The following is a 17469-nucleotide window of genomic DNA, read 5'->3' as shown; positions in this document are numbered from 1 at the left end:
CAAGGAACTTGGGAAATATGTGGCTACCTTTTCGGCACTAGACAAAGCCCAGTCTTCTATTAAAAAGGTGTTCCAGACTAGCCTTTTTACCAGGGCCGGACGCTACAGGAGTCGAGTGACCGGCCGAGTTTATAACCAGACCTCCAGAGGTTTTGATCAACAAGGACGTGGCGGTGCCCAGCTCTCAAATTTCTAGCCCACTCGTAACCATAACCGAGGTGGAAGAGGCAAGCAATACTGAGGCGGTTATAGAGGACAGAACAATTCCGGCGAATCCTCCTATACAGGTAAACTTCATTCAAGCTGGGGAAGTATTGGTGGGAGGCCGAATTGCTTTGTTTCTTCACAAGTGGGAGAGTTTGACACAAGACCCTTGGGTGCTTCAGACGGTACAGGGCTTTCAGATAGAGCTTTATTCCTCCCTTCAGCAGAAGTGCAGACCACAAACTCTACATTTTTCCCAAGTAGAGATGTCTTTTATAGACAAAGAAGTGAGATCTCAGATGAGAAAAAGGGCAGTTGCATAAACTGCTTTTTATATTGGATGCAATTTGTATTGAATGGAGCATTGTAGTTGTGGTCTCCAACTTCAGTGGAGTTGGGGGTCGAAAGAAAGTACTGGATGAGATTGAACGGCAAGAGGTGTGAAAGGTTGATGTACTTGTATTACTGTTTGAACCCCAAGGGGATTTTGTTTTACTTTGATCTCCAGGATCCAATTCAGGGTGACTCATTGGAAGACATCAAGAGACACATCCTTGGCAGCTACCAAGATCTGCATACTCTAGAAATTGAAAACTCAGCCACTCCCTTCCACTACTTTAAAGGGTTGGGGTGGCGGTAAGGTGGGCGTTGAGAAAGCAAAACATGTACATGGTGTAGTTAGTGAGTAATGGAGATATTTTGAAGGTTTAATTCCACACTGGCTTTTAAATAAACCTATAATATCTAGAAGATTCATAGATTTGACAATCCTGTGTTATGCAGTATCTGATTCACTGTCCCTCTACCACACCTTGAGGTAAGCTTTTGTTACTTGCCATTGCTACCTTGGTAGAGTCAATGTTAGAAAAAAAAGAAGAAACTGCTTTACTGAATTGCAATAAAATAGAATTGCATAATGTGAAACCAAAAAACCTACTATCAGTCCCCAATTGACCAAATTGTGTGATCCTAGACAACTGTTTTCTTTTACTTTGCCTTCCTTTTCTTCATTATCATATGTAAGAGCACCCTGAAATACATGTTTTCACGATAAACACTGTACAAAACATTATTTTGTGTTTGATTTATTAAACTATAATGTTGTCCACGTAGAACAACAACTCAGGACACCCAGAGGTTTCAATGTGAGAACTGACTTGCCTCTTAGCTCACTATTGGCATTGTTGTCAGGGTTGCAAGGCAATATAATTTGATGTACTAAATCAAATGGTCATGTCAATGAAATAAACGTTTTTGAATTATGAAGAGACTTTGTCATTATTATACACGTTAGTTGCAAAAGGTCCTGAAAAATTATTTGTTGCTAAAGCTAGATGGTGCTGGATACCCGATTTGCTTCTTTTCCCTCAGTTATCTTATAAAGAAACGCTTGCTCCTTTATTTAATATCGTTCTGAAAGTTAGCACTCTCTCAACTAAACAGCAGCCTAGTGCGGTTGTTCAGCAGAGGGCCGCATGTGAAGGTCAGGAGGGCCTCAAGCGGCCCCCAGGCTGTAGTTTGAGTATGACAGCCCTGGCCCATGGTTGCAAGAGAAACAAGCACTAGCATAGCCAATAGGTCTCGCCTTTGGGACCTTATACGTTTTTAGCCATGCAGCACAATATCTTGATTGCTATAACATTTACAGGTTTTACTAGTCATGGTACGTGGTGGCTATGTGGGTGTTGTTATGAAAATTGCAAGCAAAACAAAATTAAGCCTGTAGGCTACCTTTCATTTAACTTTTTCGTATACCCTCCTGTAGCACAAACCTCTTGTTACTATTTCCCAGTGCCACATTGTTGCAATGTCCGAGAGGAGCCCTCTGCTGCAAAGGCAAACCACGTTATCTGTAAACAGGAAAAACAGTATTATTTCAAAGGAGTAGTGATTTGGCGAATGCTTTGGGAAATGAAATCAGCTCCAAGCTCCAGATGCAGTACTGGCAATCCTTTTCACAGAAAAAAAGCCTTTATTTGCAGACTTTAACAATGGCCTCCCATTTCTATTGCTCAACGAATTCTCGATATTTGTATTATACACAGTGCTTCTGAGAGATACAGAAGTAATTACCTCACCTCCAAATAAATTTAAGAGCTAAAAGTTACGTTTATCTTTGTCTGCTTTTGGTTTTGGAGTAATGCTGATGAAGAGCCAAACAGATGAAGAGACGTGCCAGTGCAGTTTTTGTCACTTCATACCGCGATGAAACTGTGGCCTGCTTCCCACTACACGTATCATTAGTAACGTTTTCTTAAACCGACTTGTTGCTGCATTTGAACAGACCCCGTTTAAGCAACAGATGGTTTCAGCTGAAAACTCTGCAGCTTGAACAGCACCGAGAACAATTCCTGGACTTTTCCATTCCACTGATCTGATTAACTAGAGTCTACCTTTGTCAGCTCCTTCTCTCAAAACCTCCAATATGGCCCTCGATCTATAAAGCATGAAAGTGGGGAGCGCCGGGTCGACGCTCCACTCCCTGATGCACTGCTTGAAAGGATATCAAATCCACAGTTAGTCACCATTTCGCAAAATTCAAAAGTTTTGTCCATTATAATCCGCGTTTTATCTGAAGTTTCTCGCATTCAAATCCACATCCATCACAAAAATGTACTTTGGTAACTTCTCATATTTTCGTGTGCCAATCCAGGCCTCTTTACGAAATAAGATCCAAGTACCACAGGTAGTTCGAAGCAGCATTTTCCATTTTATTATTATGTACCCAATGCATTTCGGGCTATGGCATCAGCCCTTCGTCAGGGGTCACTGCAATTTAATCAATTCAGGACAGACCATCAGTGTTTGGTTGTAAAATTATCAACAATGCATATTATCAACGTTTCAGCAATACGTAATTCACTTCAGTCTTAACAACATCATTTTTAAATGAGATATTTTGTGAAACTTAAATCCCGTGCTTGCTCACACCAAAGAACTTCAATTTAAATAATACCACCCTCTTTATATATAACACATTGTGTCAAACGCATTTCGCCGTGCAAAATAAGTACCCTTGTTATCACTTTATCTCCTGACTCTTGCTTAACCCAAACTTTACACATCTTTAAGCGCGAGCCCTCGTTGTGTTTCTTATCATCTATGCATGCTCTATCTTTCCTTATAAGACGGGGACACTCCCTTCATTATTGTTAAAAGTTATACTTCTCTCATAATATTCTCGCTAACACCCGTACCTGCTTGCTTCGCTGTCATCAAGCCGCTCGGCGTGCGCCATAACTGCCATTAAGTTTACACATGTCGGCCCGTTATTGACGTCAATTTATGTGCCATATTCACTCCGCCCCCTCGTGTGCATTAAAAGAAAACACCTTGGTCATCGCTCCCAATGAGAAGTCATGCAAACTATAAGTCCCAGCGTGCATTGTTAAAATCTACTCTCATATATAAAACGTAATGCTGTGACTTATTGACGTCAATAACGGGCCGACATGTGTAAACTTAATGGCAGTTATGGCGCACGCCGAGCGGCTTGATGACAGCGAAGCAAGCAGGTACGGGTGTTAGCGCGAATATTATGAGAGAAGAAGTATAACTTTTAACAATAATGAAGGGAGTGTCCCCGTCTTATAAGGAAAGATAGAGCATGCATAGATGATAAGAAACACAACGAGGGCTCGCGCTTAAAGATGTGTAAAGTTTGGGTTAAGCAAGAGTCAGGAGATAAAGTGATAACAAGGGTACTTATTTTGCACGGCGAAATGCGTTTGACACAATGTGTTATATATAAAGAGGGTGGTATTATTTAAATTGAAGTTCTTTGGTGTGAGCAAGCACGGGATTTAAGTTTCACAAAATATCTCATTTAAAAATGATGTTGTTAAGACTGAAGTGAATTACGTATTGCTGAAACGTTGATAATATGCATTGTTGATAATTTTACAACCAAACACTGATGGTCTGTCCTGAATTGATTAAACTGCAGTGACCCCTGACGAAGGGCTGATGCCATAGCCCGCAATGCATTGGGTACATAATAATAAAATGGAAAATGCTGCTTCGAACTACCTGTGGTACTTGGATCTTATTTCGTAAAGAGGCCTGGATTGGCACACGAAAATATGAGAAGTTACCAAAGTACATTTTTGTGATGGATGTGGATTTGAATGCGAGAAACTTCAGATAAAACGCGGATTATAATGGACAAAACTTTTGAATTTTGCGAAATGGGGACTAACTGTGGATTTGATATCCTTTCAAGCAGTGCATCAGGGAGTGGAGCGTCGACCCGGCGCTCCCCACTTTCATGTTTTATGTAAAGTGCGCAAGGGGCAAAGCACTACCCTGTATCGCACGCACATTCAAAAGGAGGCTCATTAGTTTGTATTAATTTGAGACAGATAAGGTGTGCAGACCACCTCATTCATGTCCTCGATCTATAAAGAACACATTCCTTCTGGCGAGAACAGAAGGCATTATGTGCATATGAAATAAACGGGGAAACTGCCCGCTCGAAAAACTACTGAAAACCGTAGTATAAAGCCAGCCTGCAATGTGTTTTTTAGACAGCCCGAAATACATGTTCCCGAACACAGCCTTTAATCAAATGTGTCAATCATTTTAAAGATTCATTTGTGTCGATTTTTCGTTAACATCATTGTCTACATGTAAAAACTATAATGTTAGCGCAGGCAGTACCAGGGGAGCGAGAGTAAAGCGCAAGCAGCCAAGCTAATTACAAACAGATGGCCCCTGCATGCCGCTGCTTGCTCCCACAAGGTGGATACCGCCACATACACGAGTGTGTGGAAAAGAGCAGACCAATTTCTAAAGGTTATCTCTTCTAGCGCTAGGCTCGACCTAAAAAGGTACAATTACTTATGCAGTTGTTCTTGATAAAATCAGTGGCAATAAATATATGATTAAAAAACATTAAATCATTGGACGAGCCACAAGTTAACCTTTATTCCAGTTTACTACAAGAAAAATCAGACATTCTCTTAGTAACCACCTCCAAACGGATGCTTCCTAACATCATGACTTGCATACTGTGATGACTGTATCTAACAACACACCCAAAATGCGCCTGGTCGTCATTTATTGAACAAAAAGATCAGCCGAAATTCATTTGACTTGTGTGGAAAGTGCACCTTGTGATCCAGTAATGCATGGATCCGTTTTTAGAAGCAATCACTTGAAGAAAAGGTAACATGTAAGAGGTTCAGTCTCATCTACTGGAAGGAATGCTGTTCCACTCATCATTATACAACTATTTAACCTTCGTGACATTTGAGGGCCTTTGTTTGAGTCTGGCTCACAACAAAATCTTAATAAGGCTGAAGTATGGACTTTGACTCCTCACTTAGATAAAATGCTGCTAGCCCACAAGAGGGTAACAGGGGTGCTCCTGTGCTATTAGACCTATACCCCTGTTATTGAAATGTATGCAGCAAGGGGAGTTAGCTCTTCTCTTTATGGGGCAGAGCTATGGGGCTCATGTAACACCAGCGAATTGTCAAGATCTGAGAGGAAGTTTTGTAGGGCCATTATGTCACTTCCCCAGGGTACTCCTATGCTCCCCTTAATGCTTGATTTAGGTTGCCGCCCTATTGGGGATTTGGCAAAGTTCCGGCCCTTACTCTTATGGGCCCGGTTGTGGCGAGTTCCGGAGCTTGCCAAATATGCAAAAGGGCTCTCTGAAATAATGTCACTACCGGGGTGGCACAGAATAAAATGGTTGAGAGATATGAAAGCCCTCCTGTGTAACTTGGGTCTAAGTGAAGCCTGGGTAAATAGGTCTTCTCCCCCAAAGGCAACACTCAAGAGTCTGTATTGGAATTGGATTTTGACTCAACGGAGCACTAACTGTACATTGGGCAGACTTACGGAGGACTTTTTGAAATTCAAGGACTCGCCAATTCGGGAACTTTACTTAGATATCATTGAGAGACCATCTGATAGGACCCTTTATTTTAAATTCAGGTCGGGGACTCTTCCTCTGCATGCTTTTACATCTCGATGGAAACCGCCAGCACAGACTACAGAGTATTGCCCCGCTTGCATAGCTAGACAAGAGTCAGTGGCACACTTTCTGTTTGAGTGCCAGGAGTATGCCCAACCAAGAAGAAGATGGCTTAAGCAACTGTGCCGTTTGTTAGGGACTAGGCATCACATTGAGGCACTACGCATTTTAATGTCGGACTCTCGCCCACTGTATGTCTGTGCCCTTTCTAGATTTTTATCATGGGCCTGGTTGATTAGAAGCAAAAGGCTTAAAGGAAATGGTTAATTCTCTTTTCATTAATTTATGATATGCTTCTTTTATCTGAAAATTAAGATTTTAAGGTTAAATGTAATCAAATTTCTGTATCTTCTTTTTTATTTTTTAGAATGATATTGTGTGTTTTTTTACTGTGAAGCTTTTATGATAAGTTTTTAACGAAATAAAGCCTTTTTGACTTGACTTGACTTTGACTAAACACTCCAAAATCCTGAATGTTTTCATTTTCAGCAATTCTGTCATAAATCATTGCCCAGATGCATGAACCACTTTCGTCGCAGTCTTAGCTGTGTCCTCTGGACTACCCTGGTACGAAAAACAATTAATTGTGGACTCATTGATTGTAAGGCGTCCAGGTGTTCCATCTGCAAAGCAGACCCAAATGATCAACCCTCCTCACCATGAATGATCCCTGGTATGAGTTTTTTTTGCCGATGCACACTTTGGTTTTTCCTAAACTTGCTGTTCTGCTCTATTTTATACTCCTTTGCCCATACCGCCTCCAGGAAAGGAGTTTAATATGTCGCCATTTGTTTTTAGAGTACAATACAGAACATGTTCCGATCCTTAATCACCCTGCCTAAGAACGGACTCCGAATGTTTATTCCAAAAGGTGGATCTATCTGTCTTTTGTGCTGAAAAAAGACCAGAACTATAACTAGTGGGTAAACTGAGGTTTGGGCTGTCATTTGATAGTTTAGACAATAAAATGGTTTTCTGCATTTTGTTTCTCCTTCTACAATAACAGGGTTTTTATTTTAATCCTAATATATTTTATAATATGTAATTTTGTATGGCCCTCGGGCTGAGACAAATAAATATATATAACTAGGTTTTGGACTTATCTGTTCAAAGGACATTGTTCCAGAAATCTTGCGATTCACTCAGGTGCTGTTTTGAAAACATACACCATGCAGCAAAGCTCTTTCTGTACAGAACAGACGCTCTTTTGGTGACCCTTCCAGGAAAGTTGCTCGCATTAAGCCTTTTCCCAATTGTGGGATCTTTAAGTCAAAGGTTTACGACACTCAGGTGTCTGCATATCCCTAGAAGTAGCTTTGGAGTTTTCTGAAATCACTAGGAGCATCATAGAGGCTGGTCTGTGGGTAAATTTCCTGGTAAGTCTACTCCTGGTTCGACCGGTGGTCAATAATTTTTTCCATTTGTGTACTGAATAAAAATTGTCTTATTTCACTGGAGAATGAGGGACTACATATTGTTTATCAATGGCTCTATAGCCATTCTCGCTAACTTTATATTCGTCTTTGACCATGTACATGCATGCGAGTTCTCACATCACAGTGGAACATATACTGGATTGCCACATGACAGCAAAGACATCTTTTGATTCATAACCCAATTCACTGATCTTACTGAATGACATCCATATATATTCCCCAGTTTATGTTGCACACAAGTTAACTGCAGCGATGAAGCCCAAGACCTTCTGCCAAAGCTGCCAAGAACCGACACCAATTATTCTCAACTTTAAACTTCAATTAACCAACTCCTGCCCTCAGCCCTGTTACCCTAAAATTCATTAGTTTTGCTTTATCCTATAATAACTAGATAAAAAACCCTACACCCTTTGTAGGCCACTGGGCATGATTATCTTGAAAATGTAGCATATGTTATGTTATTACATTTTTTAAGCGCAACAGCTGCCCCAGCAAAGGGGCGTCCCGGCGCTGCCAAATAATGAAATAAACGCGGAGGCCATCCAGAGAACTTCAAGGGGGGAAGACTATGATGACGGAAATAGAAAGGTTTTGATGGCCTTCCGGAATTCCAGCATATTCTCAATGCCACGAATATAGTTCGGCAGAGAGTTCCATAGTTTAGCTGCCAGCACCTGGAAAGAACGGCCACCCATGCGGCCTAGTTTAAAGCGTGGCACCTTCGCCAAGTGTTGCCCCAGTGAGCGCAAACTGCGCTGCGGGACATACCAGGTCAGCAGAGGGCGCAATAAGGCCGGGCTCTCCGTCTTAAGAATCTTGAAGGCCATCACCAGGGCTTTAAACTGGATCCGAGATGAGATCGGTAACCAGTGAAGTTTATTCATTGTAGCTATAACCGAGCACCAGCGAGGGAGCCCTATCAGTATTCTCGCGGCCATATTTTCAACTCTTTGCAGTCGTAGGATCTCGGATTTATTAGCACCCAGAAGCAACACGCTGGCATAATCCAAGCGTGAGGATATCAAAGCTTGCATGATGATCTGGCGCACCGTTGGTTCAAAATATTTGAGGATGGGTTTAAGGCCTCTCAACAAACCCACGCAGGTAGCTGCCACTCTCTTAGTATGGGTCTGGAAGGTTAGTGAAGAGTCCATCCAGACTCCCAAGTTCTTAACAAGAGTAGTTGGTATTGGCATTTCGCCCAACGATGCCGGCCACCAGTGCTCATTCCATAGGGCGGTGTTCTTCCCTGCCAGCAGAACCTCGGTTTTGCTGGCATTTAGCTGCAAGTAGTTATCCGTCATCCACTGGGCAACAGCTGTCATTCCATCTCTAAACCTGGTGGCCAAGTCGGATGGCCCTTCGGATAAAGTGATGACCAGCTGGGTATCGTCTGCATACGATACCAGCGTAAGGCCCCACTTTTTTGCTACATCGGCCAGGGGTTGCACATAGAGATTGAAAAGTGGTGGACTAAGTGCAGAGCCCTGCGGCACCCCCTGACCGATGTAATGAGGTTTAGAGATGAATGGTGGGGCTGAGACCCGAAAGGATCTCTCCTCAAGGAATGATCGAAACCATTCTAAGGCGGCTCCCGTAATCCCTATTGCTTCCAGCCGAAACAAGAGGATGTCGTGGGATACCGTGTCGAAGGCAGCACTGAGGTCTAATAAAATCAGAGCTGCACTCCAACCGGCATCAAGGATCATCCTAAGATGTTCGGCTGTAGCGAGTAGGGCAGACTCGGTGCTGTGACCCGGTCTGAACCCGTTTTGAGACGGATCCAGGATATCGTTGTTATTCAGATATCGGGTCAGCACTTCACTCACATGGCCTTCCGCGATCTTTGCGGGCCACGGAAGGAGAGATATAGGCCTGTAATTTGCTGACATAGAAGGGTCTAGAGAGGGCTTTTTGAGAATGGGAGAGACCCAAGCTTGTTTCCAGGCTCTAGGTACTTTAGCAGAGGAAAAAGATAAAATAATAATGTCACCAAGCGGCTGTTGGAAAAGCGCCAGTGACTCTAGGAATTGTGCTGGCCTCATAGGATCTGCTGGGGAATCTGATTTCACCTTCCTACAAAGTTTACCTAGCTCCGCATCCGAAATTGTAGGTATGGTTTCCAAGATATGGCCATCCACCCTAACTTCACCAGGGATTTGAGGGCTTAGTACGTGCTGTGGGAAGGACTTATAGATCTTTTGCACTTTTTCGATAAAAAAGGTGGCTAGTTCCTCACATTGCTGAATTGAGGATATTTTAGATGCCGTACTTCTGGGGTTTTTTAATTCTTGCAGAATTTCGAAGATGCATTTAGTAGGGTTTGGGCTAGATTGTATTTCCTCCGCATAAAATAAGTCCCGAGCATAACAGATAGCTTTATGATACATCTTCAACTTAGCCAAGTAAATGGCTTTGTCTCCCTCCTTATAGTCTTTCCTCCAGGACCGTTCAGCTCTCTTGCATTCCTTCCTCAAGGCTCTTAGAGCATCATCGTACCATGGGTTCGAGATGGATCTACGTCCCTTTGTAAATTTCATAGGTATGCAAGCGTCCAGGCCTTTGGTAATCCATTCACAGAAGGCGGTATACGCCGTATCCGGATCTGCCATGTTTTCCAGGGAGAGCCCTCCAAGGAATGTATGGAAGTCCTTTAATTTAAGCTTATGCCAAGGTCTTTTCAGGACCCTCTTCACTTCCTCCACCCTAAAAGGCACCAAGATCTCCAGGTTGGCTTTTATCAGAAAGTGATCGGTCCAGCCCAAGGGTTTCGGGATAGCTAAAGACAGCTCTGGGAAGTTAGAAAAAACAGGGTCGAGGGTATGACCGGCTAGGTGCGTAGCCCCATTTACCAGCGGGTTCAACTGTAACATATCACATAACACACTTCTTTAAGAACATGTGGCACGATTCAGCCCTGGCATAGTACACTGCTGGATATGCCTGTAACCGTAACTGCACTATCACTTCTACCGCCAGTAACCATAACTACACTATCACTTCTACCGCACTCAAAAAACAGAATGAACAGCGGGTTCAAGAGCAGAGCCCTGCCCTAGACCAGTAACTTTGCCAAGAGTCGGCAGGAATAAGGGGGATCAAATGCTGCAGAGTGAACAAAGGTACAGCAGGTCTCTGTGGAAGGGTGGATTGGGTTTCAAGGTGCTGTGCTTTATAAGTGGATGAAAGGGTCACTAAGGGTGCAAAATATCTGTGGGAGTGTGAAGCGTCAGGCAGAAGGGCAGAGTCAGAATATGGGATCCTAGGCAGTAGTTACCTCGCAGGTAGCATCTGGAGGTGAATCTTTTGACACCCGCTCCCTCCCTCTCCCCCCCCCAACAGCCTCCCCCACACTGTGATCAATTGTCGGTTTTCAGCAATGCCTTGGACTAAAGGACGGGCTGGGGTGCACTCCGTACAAGGAGAAGCTTTAGAGACTGCACTGATGTGAGACCTCTTCTTGGAATCTAATTAAAGAATGACGGGCTGGGGTGTTACCTGGGAAGCGTAGACTGTGTGAGGCTTGCAGTCACAAATCTTGACTATATAATGGGATAAACAAGTCCCAGATTGCAAATCAAAAAGCACTGGACTGGGTGAACTACTCACGAATGGACCCGTGAAACTTGAGAGTTCTACTAGGGCTCTCATGGGAGCAGATGAGGCTTGCTCAACTGTGGTTCTCAGAGCAAGGGTTACATTTATTGTAGGACACAGCTGAGTACACACTGACCAGATCATCAACTGACACAAGTAGAACACTCTGGTACAGGTTAGAACACACACAGGTATTCTGGGAAGCTGAGGAGGTAAGAACACTAAGGAAGGGCTAATGACTACTGTCAGCCATATTACATGAAGAATCAATATACAACAGGCTACTTGAATCTTTGCACACCTGGGGATGATGCTTGAGGGGTAGCCATATATTGAAGGCACCTGGGTTTATCAGTGGATATGTTTTGAATGGAGCACCCCTACGGTTGGCAGGACAGGGGCTACCTAAATACATGCGCACCAGGTGGTACCGGCTGAGGAGATGCCTCGGATTCTGAAGGAAGGGGCTGACTGCTGTGTGAGGCCTCCTGTTGTGTGCACCCGGGTTGTCAGTGGAGGGGCTGGGCTGACAGCTGTCTAAAAGCTGGGCACGCCAAGGGGTGGTCAGATGAGTGTCCTCGGGTTGTGAGAGGAGGGGGCGGTTGATTGCTGGGGCCCCCTCCACCTGTCTGGGATCAGGTCGTGGGGGATAATCCAGCAGGTCAGGGGCGCATAGGGCAGCATGGGGCCGTGTCTGGGGACAGGGGAGATGATGTGGCCCCTCCACCCCGAAAGGGGAGGCGCAGGGCAGTATGGAGGCATCTCTGGGGCCACGGGTGTGAGGAGGGTGGGGGGGGGGTCCATGTAACCCCCCAGGAGGGAGGGGCAGTATAGTATTGAGACCTCTCTGAGGGCCCATGGGGGGGCAGGGCCCAGGGGGGGGCATGTATCTCACTCTCTCCCCCCACCCCCCTCCCTAGGGACAAACAGGGCAGTATTGAGACCTCTCTGGGGCCCATGGGGGACATGTGCCCCCCAGGAGGGAGGCGCAGGGCAGTCGGGGTCACGTCTCCTGCTCCGGGGCGCTGCTCCAGCCCCCGGGGGCGGGAGGGGTGTCCGGTCTCAGAGGCAGTACGAGGGTCGGCGCCGCACTCACCGGAGCCGCCGCTCCTTCGCCGGGGCCGCTGCTCCGCGGGGCCTCCGCCCCCAGCCCGCGCTCCGCTGTCTCCGTCCGGCCTCGCTCTCCGCCCCTCGGGCCGCGCCGGTGTCAGCGCCGGGAACCGACGTCCAGAACCAGTGTTTACACTCGGAAGAGCGGAGCCGTGACAGCAGGCGGCAACCTCCAATCACAGCAGAGGAGACATGCCTCACCGACTGACTAAAAGTGTGGAGTCTTTCGATTGGGTAATGAAACGTCAGTTATGGGATGAACCAGAAGCGAACCTGTCGGCTGAAACGTGCCACTTGTTTACCGCGGCTCATCATTGGCTGTGGTAAACCGTACCCTTTGTTGATTGGTCAGAGTGTCCCGGAAGTCGCGCAGATGGCCGGTGTTGTTTACTTCCTTGTCCCCGCCTTCGGTGCAGATTCTCCAGGTAGCGCCTCGAGGCCCCGTGATCTGGAAGCGCCGGGAGCCGGGGACCCTGCTCTGTCCCGGTGAGTGCATCCATCCAAGTTTTTATAATGCACACATTTTTATATTGCTAGGACTTTACTCGGTGATGCTAGAACTCTTGACACTAGAAATGGATCCATACATGGGGTACACACTGTTACGTCGGAGGAAGTAATCACCAGACACAGGATAGACTGTTCGTCGTCCTGGACACACCAGGACCCTTTTATTTGCATGAAAAACACACCCCTTAATTAACATCATTAGGTTTATAAGGGTCAGGTGAGACCGCGCGATCCCCCATTCAGTTAAGGTGAGTGAAACGCACTACATTCCTCCAAAAATCCAACAAAATTGAGAAAAACACATATCCATTGTAAGCATGTTGCATAATTCTTCAGACGTGTAGAACGAACAGGACATGGTCGTGACTGATGCCTCCCCACACCCCGTCGTTGGGAAGTAGACTCAGGTAACAAACATTCAGTGGGGGAAGACATAAGAAGAGGCTCAGATACCGTATCAGAGGGTGACACAGATGGATTTTCACCACTTTGACTAGATGTTATATTATCTGAAAACGAACCAATAGGGGGTAATGAATCCATATCATTAAATTCGTTCTCTGAACATACAGAGTCCACATCAGATGGTAACACACGTCCATAGTCCTGAATCGTCATAGGAGCTTGATATGATTTAAAGAAAGATGCATTCCGTGAAATAATCACACCATCCCTCATAACAGTGATCTTTGTCCCATGAACTGATTGCACAACCCAAGGCTCAGGCTCGAAGGGTAAACTGAATTTCCCTCTCCGATGCCGGGTTTTCACCATTACAAAATCACCAACTACATATGTCCGGGGCTTAGCCCCACGTCGTGATGCCACTTTATCATTCTTCACTTGCCGATTCCCCAGCTCTTTGTTAGCAACTGCATAGTTTGCCGGAATCACCTCCATTCGGGCTACAAAATCATTAATAGGACGATTCATACAGAGGGACATCGGACTGACTATTGTGGTGGAATGCGGAGTAATCCAATATTCCTTCAAGAACAGAAATATGGCACAATCCAAATCCTGACGATCCGTAAGGGCAATTCTAATGGCTTTATTAAGTGTCCGCATAAAGCGCTCAACTTCTCCATTAGCCTGATGCCATAAAGGAGTAACCCTCCGGTGCACAATACCTCTAGTCTGTAAATATGATGAAAAGTCATGACTAGAAAAAGGTGGTCCATTATCAGTGCACATTCAGAAATCAAACCATGGGTCGCCATGATTTTATCAAACAGCGGAATTGTGCGACATGCGGTGGTGTTGTCCATTATTTCCATCTCTGGATATTTAGAAAAATCGTCAATCACAACCAACATATGCCGGCCACCAGGTAAGCATCCAAAATCAGCACTGGCCCTCTGCCAAGGGAAGGAAGGAATTCCTTCTGTGATGATGGGAGCTGGAGCATCCCCTCCCTCAGCAGCCTGACACAGTGCACATCCCAATACTGTATCCTCAACCAGAGCGTCCAATCCAGGAAACCATACCTTTGATCTTAAACAGGATGTGGTTTTCACAACCCCTTGATGAACGACATGAGCCAGATCCACCACCCGCTGTTGAAGACATGCAGGAATTACCAATCGTGGACCTCTCATAAGACGGCCCTACGGGGAACAAGCCAAATCACCCCGCACCTGAAACACAGATGCCAAGGTAGATCTTGCGTCCATCGTACGACATTTTGTGGAAGACATCAGCTCATTTGATTTTCCAGTGCCAATAGCGGACAGGCAAAGTTGAAGGCACCCATCCAAAGCTGTGGAACGCACAATCTCCTCCATAGAAATAGGTAGAGGCCTTGAACGTTCCACCACCAATTGCACATACTCCTCAATCTCATCAGCATCCTGTTCCTCAGCAACGGTGGCAGGACGAAAATGCCAGGAAAGATCATCAGCGGGATTCATAACCCCAGGACGAAAAACCACTGTAAAACATTAATCCTGTAACTGCAAAATCCATTTTTCAATACGGGGAGGAGGTTTTGAAGAGGAACCCGTAAACAAAGGAATGAGGGGCTTGTGGTCAGTATAAACAACAAAAGGCTGGCCGTACAAATATAAATGAAAATGACGACATCCCCAATGCACTGCAATGGCTTCTTTTTCAATGTGAGAATATCGCTGTTCAGTGGCAGTCAAAGCACGACTAGCATATGCCACTGGAGCCAACTCGCCATCCATCTGCCACTGGGAAAGCACAGCCCCCAATCCCACTGGACTTGCATCCACAGAAAGCTCAGAGTCCAGCAATGGATTAAAATACACTAACTTAGTATCAGCAGATAGGGCCTGTTTAGTAGCTTGAAAGGCAGATTCCTGCTCCGAACCCCAGTCCCAGGCAACTTTATTCTTGGTGAGTTCTCGCAAAGGAGCCGTTAGATCAGACAGACCACGAATAAAACATCCACAATAATTGACCATCCCCATAAAGCTCCTTACACCGGACACATTCACAGGAGCAGAAGCGGACCGAATGTCACACACTTTCAAAGGATCAGGAGACACACCATCTTGTGAAAAGCGATAACCAAAGAATGAAATAACACTCCTTAGAAACTCACATTTCTCTTTATGCCGGCTGAGTCCATGATCTAACAACCTTTGAAACACTTTGGTAAGGCTTCTAAGATGTCCATCCTATGTCGGGGCATGTACCAAGATATCATCACTGACATTTATTACGCCATCCAGTCCAGACAAAACCCCACGAATATTGTCCTGGAACACTTCCGCTGCACTGGAAATACCAAAACTAAGGCGTTTATACTGCCGTAGACCCACATGCGTAGAAAATGTTGTAATTGCTCTGGAAGCATGGTCAAGCAGCAACTGGTAGTAACCGGCTCGAAGGTCCATTTTCGAAAACCACCGATACCCACTAACTTCCACCACAATATCATCAATAGTTGGGGTAAGGTGCCGTTCACGCTTAATTACTAAGTTAGGCAAACGCATGTCCACGCAAATACGGACCTCCCCAGGCTGCTTAGGCTTGCGTGCAACCACAATAGGAGATCTCCATGGAGTCGGGCCCTCCACCTTCTCGATAATATCAGCCTCTTCCAATTTGGCCAATTCAGCCTCCACCTTTGGCCGAAGATGAAAAGCCACCCTCTGATGACGTAACGCCACAGGCTGTATCGACTCATCTACATGTAGTTTAATCATCCGGTCTTTCAGGCAGCCGATACCATCAAACAATGGAGAGAACTGGACCAGCAAGTCATCAACAGTCCTTTGATGGATGGCCAACGCGAAGACAACCAGATGCAAATTTTCAGCTGTCTGGCAACTCAACAGCATGCCTTGACCAGTCTTGGTAACATACACCAGCGTATTCACAACATGAGAATCATGTGAAATCTCAGCGGAAAAAACACCAGCCAGTGGAAGAGGTTCACGAGCTCCAAAGGCAAACACCTTGGTTGATGTTCTACTCAGAACAGGTATCATTGGCAGTCCCATCATCATAGATTCAGCCATTACATTAATAGTTGCACCAGTATCGATCAAGGCGGGCACAGAATGACCATTTACTAGTACACAGCATTTGGGCAAACCTCTCCTCACAACACCTCCAGGTTGCAATGCATGTAAAATATGTACAGTCTCATCATCGTCAGGATATGAACCCCCACAAGCATAGCAAGTCCGGGGTCCCTCGATTTTGCCTCGAGACATCATCTTAGGTTTATCAAACACCCTAGTTGCCACACAGCATTTACTGGTTCCACCTTCACCGCATGTTGAAGGGCCGTATCCATATGGACGGCCCTAACTTTTGAAAGTTCTTTAGACCTGCCACGGGTCAACATGTCAACCATAGGCATATTTGGCACTTGCAATATTGCTTCACGAAGTTTGCTGGAATAACATCCCTGTATGAATTGGGCCCTAATCTCGTCCGCAGCATCTGGCAAATGATAAGTACTAGCCAAAGTGCGCAGACGAGCAAAGAAGATGTCCACAGATTCGTCAGGTAACTGCCGAGCCTGGCATAACAGGAACCTTTCATAATCAGGGTTTGGCAGGGGTTCAAAATGGGCAGTCAGAGCTTGTTTCAACGTATCATATGTTTGTGGAGTACCTTCCACTACTGACCGCCCCAAGCTGAGGTACTGGGTTTTTAAGAACCGGGACAGAACCGGCAACCCAGCGGTGTCAGGGTACACCCAGAGACCTCGGGTTCTTCCTGATTCAGACCACAGAAACTCAGAGTCTTCTAGGTGAAGTCAAGGATCGATTTTATTGGCTGCAACCAAGGCAACAAGTGTCCTAGAAGTACAACACACGGGAAGTATATTCTCAGGAGACTGCTTCAATTTACAAAGTCAGGCTTCTCTTCTTATACAGAATTTTAAGCTTCAGGCAAACATTCTTGGTTTTACAGTAGATCATTGACATATTTCTAGTACAAAGAAAAGGCAGAGTCATGATGACATGTCCATATTTCACTTTGGGCTGCCCACAACAAATCACCCGGTAAGGCCCAACATTTCATCAGATATCGGTGGACCCCCAATAAAAACGGGCACCTCCCCACCATAAAGCAAGTGAAGCAAAAAGAGCAGAGACAGATGCGAGCAAGATACGGCAGGTGTGTGTGCTGAAATGGTTTTATGGC

At 45.3% G+C, this 17469-nt stretch overlaps 2 protein-coding genes across 7 annotated transcripts in view; one reads left to right on the top strand and one right to left on the bottom strand.

The window, feature by feature from the left end:
• ATG13 (autophagy related 13) overlaps positions 1-12484 on the bottom strand; it is a 280382-nt gene extending 267898 nt beyond the window's left edge. For 2 of the 6 annotated variants that reach the window (XM_078684418.1, XM_078684416.1), the window contains exon 1: positions 12317-12479. The gene's annotated coding sequence lies outside the window, so the exon portion shown is untranslated. Of the gene's footprint in view, positions 1-12316 lie in introns of all 6 variants that reach the window. The other 4 variants (XM_078684414.1, XM_078684413.1, XM_078684417.1 and 1 more) reach the window with 4 other exon arrangements.
• A 175-nt stretch (positions 12485-12659) lies between these two features.
• Positions 12660-17469, top strand: part of HARBI1 (harbinger transposase derived 1) — a 40141-nt gene continuing 35331 nt past the window's right edge. Inside the window, exon 1 of the mRNA XM_078684419.1 lies at positions 12660-12816. The gene's annotated coding sequence lies outside the window, so the exon portion shown is untranslated. The remainder of the gene's footprint in view (positions 12817-17469) is intronic.

The sequence above is a fragment of the Lissotriton helveticus genome, chromosome 3_2 (assembly GCF_964261635.1).
Source record: "Lissotriton helveticus chromosome 3_2, aLisHel1.1, whole genome shotgun sequence".
NCBI classification, from domain to species: domain Eukaryota; kingdom Metazoa; phylum Chordata; class Amphibia; order Caudata; family Salamandridae; genus Lissotriton; species Lissotriton helveticus.
This window is presented reverse-complemented; position numbering and strand designations above follow the sequence as displayed.